At 38.3% G+C, this 14,394-nt stretch overlaps 1 protein-coding gene across 13 annotated transcripts in view; it reads left to right on the forward strand.

The window, feature by feature from the left end:
* GRB14 (growth factor receptor bound protein 14) overlaps nt 1-14,394 on the forward strand; it is a 127,170-nt gene that overhangs the window by 83,521 nt on the left and 29,255 nt on the right. The gene's annotated exons all lie outside the window — the stretch shown is intronic.

Consider the following 14,394-nt stretch of genomic DNA (forward strand, 5'->3'; position numbering starts at 1 on the left):
AGCATTTAGGAAACATTGTATATATGTTTATATGTGTACAGTGTTTCCTAAATGCTGTGAAAAATATATACACATAAACTCACATAGTCCCAAAGAAAAAGACAATAATGTAATGTTAAGTGCTTATTCCTGACTGACAGTTTTAAAGATGGATTGTGATTGTCGGCTGTGTTTTCCGAATTTTCTGTAATGGAAATGTATTATTTTAATAATCAGGGAAAAAAAGAAATAAACACAGTTTTTAAAACTTATTAAGAGATTTTTAAAGACTTAGTTCAGACAACTTGTTGAAGCCCCAAGTTGGATCAAGTACCCATCTTCTACACTGCTATAACATTTTCTGCAACTGTCTTAATAGTGATCATATTATTAAAACTAGTCCATAATTCCATAAGCAATGGAACTCTCTGTATATGTACATCTTTGTAACCCAGGGTCTAGGACAAATAAATGGCTTTTGAACTAAGGTATACTAAACTGTAAGTTGTTATATCAAGTAGTTCAAAGGATGGATTACAAAGTACATAGAAGGAAGAGACTTGAAAAAGAAGCCAAAGAAATCACATGCCATGCCCAGATGGAAATTTACTCTGAGTCCTTAAAGGGTTCATTGGATAACTTAGAATTCATGGAAGCTGTTTCTAAGCTCTTCAGGTATTAACAGTCAGCTTGAGATAATATATATGCAAACATTTTGTGGAAAAATAAGGCTTTCTATGAATACAAGTTGTGATCATTGAGTCTGAGTTAATATGAGGACTGTTTCACTCTGTTGAAGAATGATCCACAAGGCCTTTATACCCATCAGCTTTCATGTCAAGATTTTCCTATTATTGCACTTGGGAAGCTGAATCTGGCAGTGGCAATTTTCCAGGGAATCTTGCTGGTATTAAGTAGTTTTCTTAGGTTAAGGAAACTTTTAGAAATTGAGCCTTGCTTTATTCTTTGCTTCTCCAGTTTTTGTTTTGCTTGGTCAGAGGCTGTTCATTTTTATCTGAAAATAAGATTGACAAAATGTATGTAGTTTCTACCTAGCACAGAGAAGTACAAGGACCATTTGTCTCCTGGAGTTTCCTGTAACAAAGGTATACAAAGAATTGTTTTCTGGGTGAATTAGAGCTAAAAGCCACTTTTGTTTCTTCTCTTATCAAGTGATGGGAAGAGTAGGGACTCCAGTTTCTATTTGATCCTCACGCTGTACTTTCAGTAGATTCAGTGAAGAAATCCAGGTAGAAGGTCACAGGTGAACACTTTCCATTCTGGGAGGATTGAGGTTTTTTAAAAGACTTTGAAGTTAAATCAACAGTTTCAGAAGAAACTTCTCTCTTCTAGTTTTTTTTAAAAAGAAAAAGTTTTGTGAAAATTAAATAGAAAACAGAATTATGTGTAGTTATCACTGTTCGGTAGTATTTCATTCTATTAATGTAAGACTTCACTGATCTATCAGAAACAAAAATAAAACTTAAAGTGATATGAAGCTTTTGTTGTTGTTTTAAGAAAGCTTTTTTTTCACTCTTTTTGAAGGCTTTTTTTCTTTTTTTCCTCCGTTTTGGTTGCTGTCTTGAAGTGACTTAAGACAGCTTCTCTCCTATTTTTCTACCTACGTAAGAGTGATATTTGATCATTGTAATAATTCACTTTACAATCCCTGAAAAATTCTTCAGAAAGCTTTTTAAATAGACTTGTATCTGTTAAATTTTTTTTTTTTTTTTTTTTTTTTTTTTTGCGGTATGCGGGCCTCTCCCTGTTGTGGCCTCTCACGTTGCGGAGCACAGGCTCCGGACGCGCAGGCTCAGCGACCACGGCTCACGGGCCCAGCTGCTCCGCAGCATGTGGGATCTTCCCGGACCGGAGCACGAACCCGCGTCCCCTGCATCAGCAGGCGGACTCTCAACCTCTGCGCCACCAGGGAAGCCCCTGTTAAATTTTAATAATACATCTTAATATAGTATTTTAGATGAATTTATGAAGTTTTAAAAGTAAGGTTTTTTTAAAGAAAAATCACGTTGAATTTATTTGAATTTTACCAGGGGTCATTTCTCAAATGGTAGCTCAAAAAGTCTCTAGTTCATTCTGGGTGACAGCTCCTAATATTGTTTTTTCAAACATTACAGCAAAAAGCCCCTAAATATAGAATTAATAATTTTTTTTGATAATTAAAAAATATAAGTTACTTAGTAGAATTACTGAGTTGGTTAAAGTCTGCTTGGTTTTAGAATGGGGCTATAGAAGAAGAGTCAAGAGAAAGTTATGGGAAGCCATCTAGACAAGGGTTTTGTTTTGTTTTTCCTTTCTTGGGTGTTGGTGATGATGTCTTATACTACGCTTAGTCCTTGGCAAAACAAAGCTGGTCTTCAGCCACTTTTCACCTCCCTTTTAAGCATTTTTCTTTTCCTCTCAAAGTAATCCATCTAGGCATCTTATATCCTCTTGTTGAACTTTCTCCCTGTTAAGGTCTGTATTTAGTTCAATATCTGCACTCTAAAAAAACACAAATTTTGGGACTTCCCTGGTGGCGCAGTGGTTAAGAATCTGCCTGCCAATGCAGGGGACACGGGTTCGAGCCCTAGTCTGGGAAGATCCCACATGCCACGGAACAACTAAGCCCATGCGCCACAACTACAGAGCCTGTGCTCTAGAGCCCGTGAGCCACAACTACTGAAGCCCGTGCGCCTAGAGCCCGTGCTCCGCAACAAAGAGAAGCCACCACAATGAGGAGCCCACGCACCGCAATGAGGAGTAGCCCCCACTCACTGCAACTAGAGAAAGCCTGCGTGCAGCAACGAAGACCCAATGCAGCCAAAAATAAATAAATAAATAAGCTAATTTTTAAAAAACCACAAATTTTCTGTAAGATGTGAATAGCTGATAATCAGGCCTCTTAGGGTTCTTTCAGTTATTTATTTATTTATTTTTAAATTTTATTTTGTTTATCTTTTTATACAGCAGGTTCTTATTAGTTATCCATTTTATACATATTAGAGTATACATGTCAATCCCAATCTCCCAATTCATCAAACCACCACCACCCCCTGCCACTTTCCCCACCTTGGTGTCCATATATTTGTTTTCTACATCTGTGTCTCAATTTCTGCCCTGCAAACCAATTCATCTGTACCATTTTTCTAGGTTCCACATATATGCGTTAATATACGATATTTGTTTTTCTCTTTCTGACTTACTTCACTCTGTATGACAGTCTCTAGATTCATCCACGTCTCTACAAATCACCCAAATTTGTTCCTTTTTATGGCTGAGTAATATTCCATTGTATATATGTACCACATCTCCTTTATCCATTTGTCTGTCGATAGGCATTTAGGTTGCTTCCATAACCTGGCTGTTGTAAATAGTGCTGCAGTGAACATTGGGGTGCATGTGTCTTTTTGAATTATGGTTTTCTCTGGGTATATGCCCATTAGTGGGATTGTTGGGTCATATGGTAATTCTGTTTTTAGTTTTTTAAGGAACCTCCATACTGTTCTCCGTAGTGGCTGTATCAATTTACATTCCCATCAACAGTGCAAGAGGGTTCCCTTTTCTCCACACCCTCTCCAGCATTTTTTGTTTGTAGATTTTCTGATGATGCCCACTCTAACTGGTGTGAGCTGATACCTCATTGTAGTTTTGATTTGCATTTCTCTAATAACTAGTGATGTTGAGCAGCTTTTCATGTGCTTCTTGGCCACCTGTATGTCTTTTTTGGAGAAATGTCTATTTAGGTCTTCTGCCTATTTTTGGATTGGGTTGTTTGTTTTTTTGATATTGAGCTGCATGAGCTGTTTATATATTTTGGAGATTAATCCTTTGTCAGTCGATTCACTTGCAAATATTTTCTCCCATTCTGAGAGTTATCTTTTCATCTTGTTTGTAGTTTCCTTTGCTTTGCAAAAGCTTTGAAGTTTCATTAGGTCCCATTTGTTTATTTTTGTTTTTATTTCCATTACTCTAGGAGGTGGATCAAAACAGATCTTGCTGTGATTTATGTCAAAGAGTGTTCTTCCTATGTTTTCCTCTCAGAGTTTTATAGTGTCCGGTCTTACATTTAGGTCTCTAATCCATTTTGAGTTTATTTTTGTGTATGGTGTTAGGGATTGTTCTAATTTCATTCTTTTACATGTACCTGTCCAATTTTCCCAGCACCACTTATTGAAGAGACTGTCTTTTCTCCATTGTATATCCTTGCCTCCTTTGTCATAGATTAGTTGACCATAGGTGCGTGGGTTTATCTCTGGCCTTTCTATCCTGTTCCTTTGATCTATATTTCTGTTTTTGTGCCAGTACCATAGTGTCTTGATTACTGTAGCTTTGTAGTATAGTCTGAAGTCAGGGAGTCTGATTCCTCCAGCTCCATTTTTTTCCCTCAAGACTGCTTTGGCTATTTGGGGTCTTTTGTGTCTCCATACAAATTTTAAGATTTTTTGTTCTAGTTATGTAAAAAATGCCATTGGTAATTTGATAGGGATTGCATTGAATCTGTAGATTGCTTTGGGTAGTATAGTCATTTTCACAGTATTGATTCTTCCAATCCAAGAACATGGTATATCTCTCCATCTGTTGTATCATCTTTAACCTCTTTCAACAGTGTCTTATAGTTTTCTGCATACATGTCTTTTGTCTCCTTAGGTAGGTTTATTCCTAGGTATTTTTTTCTTTTTGTTGCAGTGGTAAATGGGCGTGTTTCCTTAATTTCTCTTTCAGGTTTTTCATCACTAGTGTATAGGTATGAAAGAGATTTCTGTGCATTAATTTTGTAGCCTGCAACTTTACCAAATTCATTGACTAGTTCTAGTAAGTTTTCTGGTGGCATCTTTAGGATTCTCTATGTATAGTATCATGTCATCTGCAAACAGTGACAGTTTTACTTCTTCTTTTCCATTTGTATTCCTTTTATTTCTTTTTATTCTCTGATTGCCATGGTTAGGACTTCCAAAACTATGTTGAATAATAGTGGTGAGAGTGGACATCCTTGTCTCGTTCCTGATCTTAGAGGAAATGCTTTCAGTTTTTCACCATTGAGAATGCTGTTTGCTGTGGATTTGTCATATATGGCCTTTATTATGTTGAGGTAGGTTCCCTCTATGCCCACTTTCTGGAGAGTTTTTATCATAAATGGGTGTTGAATTTTGTCAAAAGCTTTTTCTGCATCTATTGAGATGATCGTATGGTTTTTATTCTTCAATTTGTTAATATGGTGTATCACATTGATTGATTTGCATATACTGAAGAATCCTTGTATCCCTGGGATAAATCCCACTTGATCATGGTGGATGACTTTTTTTTTTTTTTTTTTTTTTTTCAGTACGTGGGCCTCTCACTGTTGTGGCCTCTCCCATTGCGGAGCACAGGCTCTGGACGCGCAGGCTCAGCAGCCATGGCTCACGGGCCCAGCCGCTCCGCAGCATGTGGGATCTTCCTGGACCAGGGCACGAACCTGTGTCCCCTGCATTGGCAGGCGGACTCTCAACCACTGCGCCACCCGGGAAGCCCAATGATCCTTTTAATGAGTTGTTGGATTCTGTTTGCTAGTATTTTGTTGAGGATTTTTGCATCTATATTCATCAGTGATATTGGTCTGTTATTTTATTTTTTTGTTGTATCTTTGTCTGGTTTTGGTATCAGGGTGATGGTGGCCTATAGAATGAGTTTGGGAATGTCCTTCCTCTGCAATTTTTTGGAAGAGTTTGAGAAGGATGGGTGTTTGTTCTTCTCTAAATGTTTCATAGAATTCACCTGTGAAGTCATCTGTCCTGGACTTTTGTTTGTTGGAAGATTTTTAATCACAGTTTCAGTTTCATTACTTGTGATTGGTCTGTTCATATTTTCTATTCCTGGTTCAGTCTTGGAAGGTTATACCTTTCTAAGAATTTGTCCATTTCTTCCAGGTTGTCCATTTTATTGGCATAGAGTTGCTTGTAGTAGTCTCTTAGAATGCTTTGTATTTTTGCTGTGTCTGTTTTAACTTCTTTTTCATTTCTAATTTTATTGATTTGAGTTCTCTCCCTCTTTTTCTTGATGAGTCTGCCTAATGGTTTATCGATTTTGATTATCTTCTCAAAGAACCAGCTTTTAGTTTTATTGATCTTGGCTATTGTTTTCTTTGTTTCTGTTTCATTTATTTCCTCTCTGATCTTTATGATTTCTTTCCTTCTACTACCTTTGGGTTTTGTTTGTTCTTCTTTCTCTAGTTCCTTTAGGTGTAAGGTTAGATTGTTTGAGATTTTTCTTGTTTCTTGAGGTAGGCTTGTACTGCCATAAACTTTCCTCTTAGAACTGCTTTTGTTGCACCACATAGGTTTTGGATCATCGTATTTTCATTGTCTTTTGTCTCTAGGTATTTTTTGATTTCCTCTTTGATTTGTTCAGTGATCTCTTGATTATTTAGTAAAGTACTGTTTAGCCTCTGTGTGTTTGTGTTTTTTCCCTGTAATTGATTTCTAATCTCAGAGCGTTGTGGTCAGAAAAGATGTTTGATATGATTTCAGTTTTCTTAAATTTACTGAGCTTGATTTGTGACCCAAGATGTGATCTATCCTGGAGAATCTTCCATGCACACTTGAGAAGAAAGTGTAATCTGCAGTTTTTGCATGGAATGTCCTAAAAATATCAATTAAATCTATCTGGTCTATTGTGTCATTTAAAACTTGTGTTTCCTTAGTAATTTTCTGTTTGGATGATCTGTCCGTTGGTGTAAATGAGGTGTTAAAATCCTCCACTATTATTGCGTTACTGTCGATTTCCTCTTTTATACCTGTTAGCAGTTGCCTTATGTATTGAGGTGCTCCTATGTTGGGTGCATATATATTTATAATTGTTATATCTTCTTCTTGGATTGATCCATTGATCATTATGTAGTGTCCTTCCTTGTCTCTTGTAACATTAAAAGTCTATTTTATCTGATGTGAGTATTACTACTCCAGCTTTCTTTTGATTTCCATTTGCATAGAATATCTTTTTCCATCCCCTCACTTTCAGTCTGTATGTGTCCCTCGATCTGAAGTGGGTTTCTTGTAGAGAGCATATATATGGGTCTTGTTTTTGTATCCATTCAGCTAGCCTGTGTCTTTTGGTTGGAGCATTTAATTCATTCATGTTTAAGGTAATTATTGATATGTATGTTCCTATGACCATTTTCTTAATTGTTTGGGGTTTGTTTTTGTAGGTCCTTTTTTTCTCTTGTTTTTCCCACTTAGAGAAGTTCCTGTAGCATTTGTTGTAGAGCTGGTTTGGTGGTGCTGAATTCTCTTAGCTTTTGCTTGTCTGTAAAGCTTTTGATTTCTCCATCGAATCTGAATGAGATCATTGCTGGGTAGAGTAATCTTGGTTGTAGGTTCTTCCCTTTCATCACTTTAAATATGTCATGCCACTCCCTTCTGGGTTGCAGAGTTTCTGCTGAGAAATCAGCTGGTAATCTTATGGGAGTTCCCTTGTATGTTATTTCTCATTTTTCCCTTGCTGCTTTTGATAGTTTTTCTTTGTCTTTAATTTTTGGCAATTTGATTACTATGTGTCTTGGCATGTTTCTCCTTGGGTTTATCCTGTATGGGACTCTCTGTACTTCCTGGACTTGGGTGGCTATTTCCTTTCCCATGTTAGGGAAGTTTTCGACTATAATCTCTTCAAATATTTTCTTGGGTCCTTTCTCTCTCTCTTCTCCTTCTGGGACCCCTGTCGTGCGAATATTGGTGTGTTTAATGTTGTCCCAGAGGTCTCTTAGGCTGTCTTCATTTCTTTTCATTCTTTTTTCTTTATTCTGTTCCGCAGCAGTGAATTCCACCATTCTGTCTTCCAGGTCACTTTTCCATTCTTCTGCCTCAGTTATTCTGCGTTGATTCCTTCTACTGTATTTTTCATTTCAGTTATTGTATTGTTCATCTCTGTTTCTTTGTTCTTTAGTTCTTCTAGGTCTTTGTTAAACATATCTTGCATCTTCTTGATCTTTGCCTCCATTCTTTTTCTGAGGTCCTGGATCATCTTCACTATCATTATTCGTAATTCTTTTTCTGGAAAGTTGCCTATCTCCACTTCATTTAGTTGTTTTTCTGGTGTTGTATCTTGTTCCTTCATCTGGTACATAGCCCTCTGCCTTTTCATCTTGTCTATCTTTCTGTGAATGTGGTTTTTGCTCCACAGGCTGCAGGATTGTAGTTCTTCTTCCTTCTGCTGTCTGCCCTCTGGTGGATGAGGCTATATGTAAGAGGCTTGTGCCGGTTTCCTGATGGTGGTGGGTAGAGCTGGCTGTTGCTGTGGTGGGCAGAGCTCACTAAAATTTTAATCCGCTTGTCTGCTGATGGGTGGGGCTGGGTTTCCTCCCTTTGGTTTGTTTGGCCTGAGGCGACCCAACACTGGAGCCTACCTGGGATCTTTGGTGGGGCTAATGGCGGACTCTGGGAGGGCTCACGCCAAGGAGTACTTCCCAGAACTTCTGCTGTGAGTGTCCTTGTCCCCACGGTGAGACACAGCCACCCCCGCTTCTACAGGAGACCCTCCAACACTAGCAGGTAGGTCTGGTTCACTCTCCTGTTGGGTCACTGCTCTTTCCCCTGGGTCCCGATGTGCACACTACTTTGTGTGTGCCCTCCAAGAGTGGAGTCTCTGTTTCCTCCAGTCCTGTCAAAGTTCTGCCATCAAATCCCGCTAGCCTTCAGAGTCTGATTCTGTAGGAATTCCTCCTTCTGTTGCCGGATCCCCAGGTTGGGAAGCCTGACATGGGGCTCAGAACCTTCACTCCAGTGGGTGGACTTCTGTGGTATAAGTATTCTCCAGTTTGTGAGTCACCACCCAGCAGTTATGGGATTTTTATTTTATTGTGATTGCGCCCCTCCTCCCATCTTATTGTGGCTTCTCCTTTGTCTTTGGACATGGGGTATCTTTTTTGGTGAGTTCCAGTGTCTTCCTGTTGATGATTGTTCAGCAGGTAGTTGTGATTCCGGTGCTCTCTCAAGAGGGAGTGAGAGCACATCCTTGTACTCTGCCATCTTGAACCAGTCTCTCTTTGGGTAATTGTAGCATTAATCCTTTAACATAATGAGACTTGGTTGGGGGATGGTATTTATGACAGAACATCTAAATGGGGATGGTGATATATAAATGTAAAAAAATTATTTAATATTTTCAAAAGCCAGATTCTATAATAAGTAAGTTGTATCTCCATTACGAGATGAGTATAAGAGGTGAAAACCTGTAGCTGCATTTGATCCTCTGGATTTTGATTTTTACATGTTTTCTGAATTTTCAATAGAATAGTGCCAGAAATCTTCTTTGAAGGAATGGGAAATATGTCTTTTCTTTCCCACTTACTCTAGTTTTAGCCAGCTTTATTTGAAGACATTTTTCTGCTTAAGATTACCAGGCTATTTTCCTGATGCTAGTAATTGCATTATTGAAATATTTGGTGTTATAGTTCTATGAAATTTTCTGCAAATATTGTATCCCTTATTTTTTCATTGTAGATTGGTATGCTGGGCTTTATTTGTGTGTAGCCAACAAAACCCCAACTAGACTGCTGCTTTTTTTGTGGCTACACATATTACACTAGTTTTTTTGTGACACATTTGTCATAGCTGTTCAAATGCAGCTTGGTTTTTCCATTCTTTGTTTTATTTTCTTTTTTGATGTAATCCAAATTCAAATGATTTATGTTACTTTCATGTGAGGTTAAGATTGATAATAATTTGAAATATTGCCTGTTAAATTCTTTCCCCTTACACTCAAAATGTGGTGGTTTGTTTTCAATTAATTAGCAAATAGTTATCGAACACATTTCAAGATAAAAGAATTTGAGGCAATCAAATTTTGAGAACTGAGGAATGTGAAAGAGATTTGAGCTGATACAGAAAGAATGAGTAGGATATACACAGGGGATGCCCTTCCAGTGGGAACTGTAGTGAAGGCAGAGGCAGTGCTGTGCAGAGGAAGGAGCAGAGACTTGGGGTCAGACATGTGGTAGGCATTCAAACCCTGAGACGTTTGCTATCTGTAAAATGGAAATAGAATTTGCTCTTTAGGTTATCCTCTTAGTTTCCTAAGGCTGCTGTAACAAATTACTGCTAGCTTAAACCAATAGAAATGTCATCTTTTAACAGTTCTGGAGGTGAGAAGTCCAAAATTAATTTCACTGGGCTGAAGTCAAGGTGTTGGCAGGGCCACACTCCTTCCAGGGGCTTTATGGGGAGGCTGTTCCTTTCCTCTTTCAGCTTCTGGTGGCTGCCATTATTCCTTGGCTTGTGGTCACATCACTTGAGTCTCTGCCTCTGTGGTCACATTGCCCTTTCCTCTTATTTCTCTGTCAGATCTCCTTCTGTCTCCTAAAAGCATACTTGTGTTTGGATTTAGGGCCAACCTTTGTAATCCTGGATAATCTCCTCATCTTAATATCTTTCAGTTAATGACATCTGCAAATGCTTTGCCATATAAGGTAACATTTAGATTCCAGAGATTAGGACCTGCCGTCTTTGGGGCCATATTCAGCTTACTTCAGATACTATAAGAATTAAATACAGTAATGAAAAAGGTCTCAGATTGAGATATGCAGAGATGTAACTTCCTTTATTTTTATAACTTGAATTAATTTCTAACTCTGAGTCTCCTTGACCTCTTAATGGCAGACAGTTTAATCTTCTGTTACTGGTTTGCTTTATGGATTGTTACAGTCTTGTTGGGGTAAATAATCAATTCAGGTTATATAAATGAGTTACGTACAGGTTTAAGATACACTCAGTTGAAGGTTAAGACCTAGTTTCACTCTTCCAACACTCTGGTGGGGCATTTAAGTCCCAGGAAGGGTATTTATCTAACTTCTATCCAACTCTTCTCTGCGTGTTCTAGAAACTCTTATTTCTCTCAAGCTTATTGCCTGTATCATAAAGCCCCCTAAATTCATGGTCTTATTTTAGCCCTTCCACACTTCTTCTGGAGAACTTGGTTCTGCAGTGCTCTTTCCTCATACTTGGATGCTACGGACTCATCTTCCTCAGCATTGCACTTAGCTATTGCTTTTCCGCCATGTTAGATGCAGGGCTTCTACTTGAGGGTAGAAGCCTCCTAAGGCTACTCTTTGGTGTGAACCACACACCACCATTAAACTTACCTGGGATTTTATTAGCAACAACTGCTCATCCTGAAAGGGTCCTAGTTCCAGAAGGGGCAGGATATAGGGTCACTGTGACCTAAACCATCCAGTTACTATCTAGCCTCCTCTCAGGCTCCACTCCACCCTTTCCTCCACTAACCCCTTAATTCCAGATCCTTTCCCAGAGGACAGAGGGTGCATCCCTGTATGAGTCAGTGGAGGATTGGCTGGCCATTATTCTCCCCAAGTAATCATATTTGTCAAAGACTGATAAAGTCTAATTTGAAGCTCAAACGTAAAGAAAGTGCATCTCTGTCATTTTTTCCTCTCTGTATAGTTTATCTTCAGGGCAGAACATGTGCTGTTTCCTTAGTGGTAGAGATAGGTGATGGGTACAGTGAAACACAGGTTGGTAAAACAAATAAGCAGACATATTGCTTAATACCTTGCAATTTTCTCCCACTGTGGTTGCAATAAATACAGATACAGTGCGTAGCACATAGTATATTTAATAATGTGAACCTGTGCTTCATAAGGTTGAAAATATCAGTTGGGGTTGTGTGAGAAGTAAACAAAAGTAAGGATAATAAAGATTGTTAGGGATGCAACTTCCCACTCGATATCTCGGTGACTGCTGGATCTCCCTGCAAACTGCTTCTCTTACAGTCTTCTTAGCTCATTAATGGCAGTAGTCCTTCCAAATGCTTAAGCCAAGAATCTTGGTGTCTTCCTTCACTGCCCCCTCTCTTTCACTCCACATCCAATTTGTCAACAAATCCTGTTGGCTCTACCTTCAGAATACATACACACAGATTCTGTCTACTTCTTACATGCTGCCACTCTCATCCAGGCCACATCATCTCCCCTTGTTAATTGCAATATTCTGCTAGATGGTCTTCCTGTTTCTACCCTTAAGCCTTTTGAAATCAGTTATCCACTCAGCATCCAGTGTGATCCAATGAAAACGTAAGTCAGCTCATAGTAGTCTTATGTTCAGAATGGATTCCTTTCCCTTGTGCCCTCCTTTTTCCCTCCTCCCTGATCCATTTTTCTCTGTAGTGTTTATTGCCACCTTTTAAGATTTACATGATTTATTGTCCCTGTCTTCCCATCAGAATTGAAGCTCCATGAGGCAATGACTTCTGTCTTGTTCACTACAAAATTCCAAGCCCCACAATGACTGTCTGACACATGGTAGGCCTTCAATAAATATTTGTCGAATGGACAGATGAATGAATAAGTTAAAACTGCCAGACTATATGGATTTATCTCATAACAAGTAGGAAGTGGACAAGTTTTTGAGTGGGGGTCACATTGATACAAATGTTTTATGAGGTTTCCTGTGATATCAGGATCCAGGTTGGATTGGAAGAATGAGAAAAACAGAGGTTTGGAGATTAGTTAGGAAAAAGTGAAGGTCTAAATGGGAATGGTGATAGTGGGAATGGGTTGGGGGTTGTTGGGTGTGTGAGAGACACTCAGACAAAGAGTCTGATATCTGGGGTAACAACTGGAGGATATTGGAGTGGACATAGAGAAAGTTGTAATGGACATTGGAAAATTTAGGAAAAAGCAGTTTGAGAGAGAAAAAGGAAGATACTTTGTTTCATTGTTTTACATTTTTTACAAATTTTGGTAGAATGCATGTAACATAAAATTTACCATTTCATTCATTTTAAGGGTAAAGCTCACTGGCATTATGTACATTTATTTATATTTATATTGTTTTACAACCATCACCCCCATCCACCTCTAGAACATTTTTATCTTCTCATACTGAAACCCTGAACCCATTAAGCAATAACTCCTCATTCTTCCCACACCCTGGTCCTTGACAACCACCATTCTACTTTGTGTCTCTGTGAATTTGTCTGCTCTAGGTACCTCATGTAAATGGAATCATATAATGTTTTTTCTTTTGTGTCTGTCTTATTTTACATAGTGTAATATCTTTAAGGTTCATCCATGTTGTAACATGTGTCAGAATTTCATTCCTTTTTAAGGCTAAATATTCCACTGATGTCTTTACTACATTTTGTTTATCCATTCATTTGTTGATGGACATTAGGATGTTTTTACTTTCTGGCTATTGTGAATGATGGTACAATGGACATTGATGTACAAGTATCTGTTCCAGTGCCTGCTTTCACTTCTTTTGGTTATGAACTCAGAAGTGGAATTGCTGGAATTGTTTAATATTTGGAGGGACCACCATACTGAACTTTGGTTTTAGACAGATTATGTTTGAAGTGGTGGAACGTCTAGCAGTTAGGATTGGAGTGCTAGTGAAAGCAACTGTAGCTGGAGATTTCACTTCAGGGAACTTGACAGACATAATGGCTGAGGAGGGGAGAGTTAATTAGTTGAGAGAAGAGAACAAAAAAGAGTCCAGCCAAGGACTGCATCTTAGGTGGGAGAAGGAGCTACCAGAGCTAGTCAATGAGACCGAAAAAGAGCAATCTGAATTAGGAACAGAACCCGGGAGTGCTGATACACACTTAGCTCCAACTCATTCTTATTCATATATTCATTCAGCACTCTTACAAGAACTCCCTTTCAGATGAATAAGCTTCTATTTAAGTGTGACATTACTTTCAAGGGTTTGGGTGCTGCAGGTCACAGATTACTCCTGAGTGTTGAATTTCTGAGACATAGGTACTTTTCAAAAAGGTCCTAGAAGCACCTAAAAAAGCAGGGGATTTCTATATTTCTTGTTTGGCTGTTCTCCATTTCTTATTTTGCATTAATAATTTCACAGTCACTTTTCTTTAACCTTTTATTGAAGTATGACATACCTTAACATAAGTGAACAAAGGTGGACAACTTGGTGAATTCTCAGATATTGTTTCTACCTGAGTATCCAACACCCAGATTAAAAAACAGAATATTTCTCACCCCCAGTGGTTCCCTCATGCCCCTGCTCAGTCACCCACTATCCCTATTATCTTGATTTCTAACACCATAGATTTATTGTATCTGTGTTGAACTTATATAAGTGGAATCATGTAGTATGTACTCTTTGTGTCTGACTTCTTTCATTTAGTATTATGTTTGTGGAATTCATCCATGAAGTTGTGTTTTACTGTAGTATATATTCCATTGTGTCCTTTACACAGTTTATATATTCATTCTCACGTTGATAGGCATTTGGGTAGTTTCCAGTTTGGGGCTATTATGAATAGTACCGCTATGAACATCACAGTTTCTTACTAAAATAGGAAATCTGCATGGTATGTTCACCTCTTTAAAGTTGCCATTGCTTTTTTCATTTAAGTGCCTTTCCTCCTAAGTGCCTTCCCACCCTGCCTAATTATCTTCATTGG

Source organism: Tursiops truncatus, chromosome 7 (assembly GCF_011762595.2).
Source record: "Tursiops truncatus isolate mTurTru1 chromosome 7, mTurTru1.mat.Y, whole genome shotgun sequence".
Lineage (NCBI taxonomy): Eukaryota > Metazoa > Chordata > Mammalia > Artiodactyla > Delphinidae > Tursiops > Tursiops truncatus.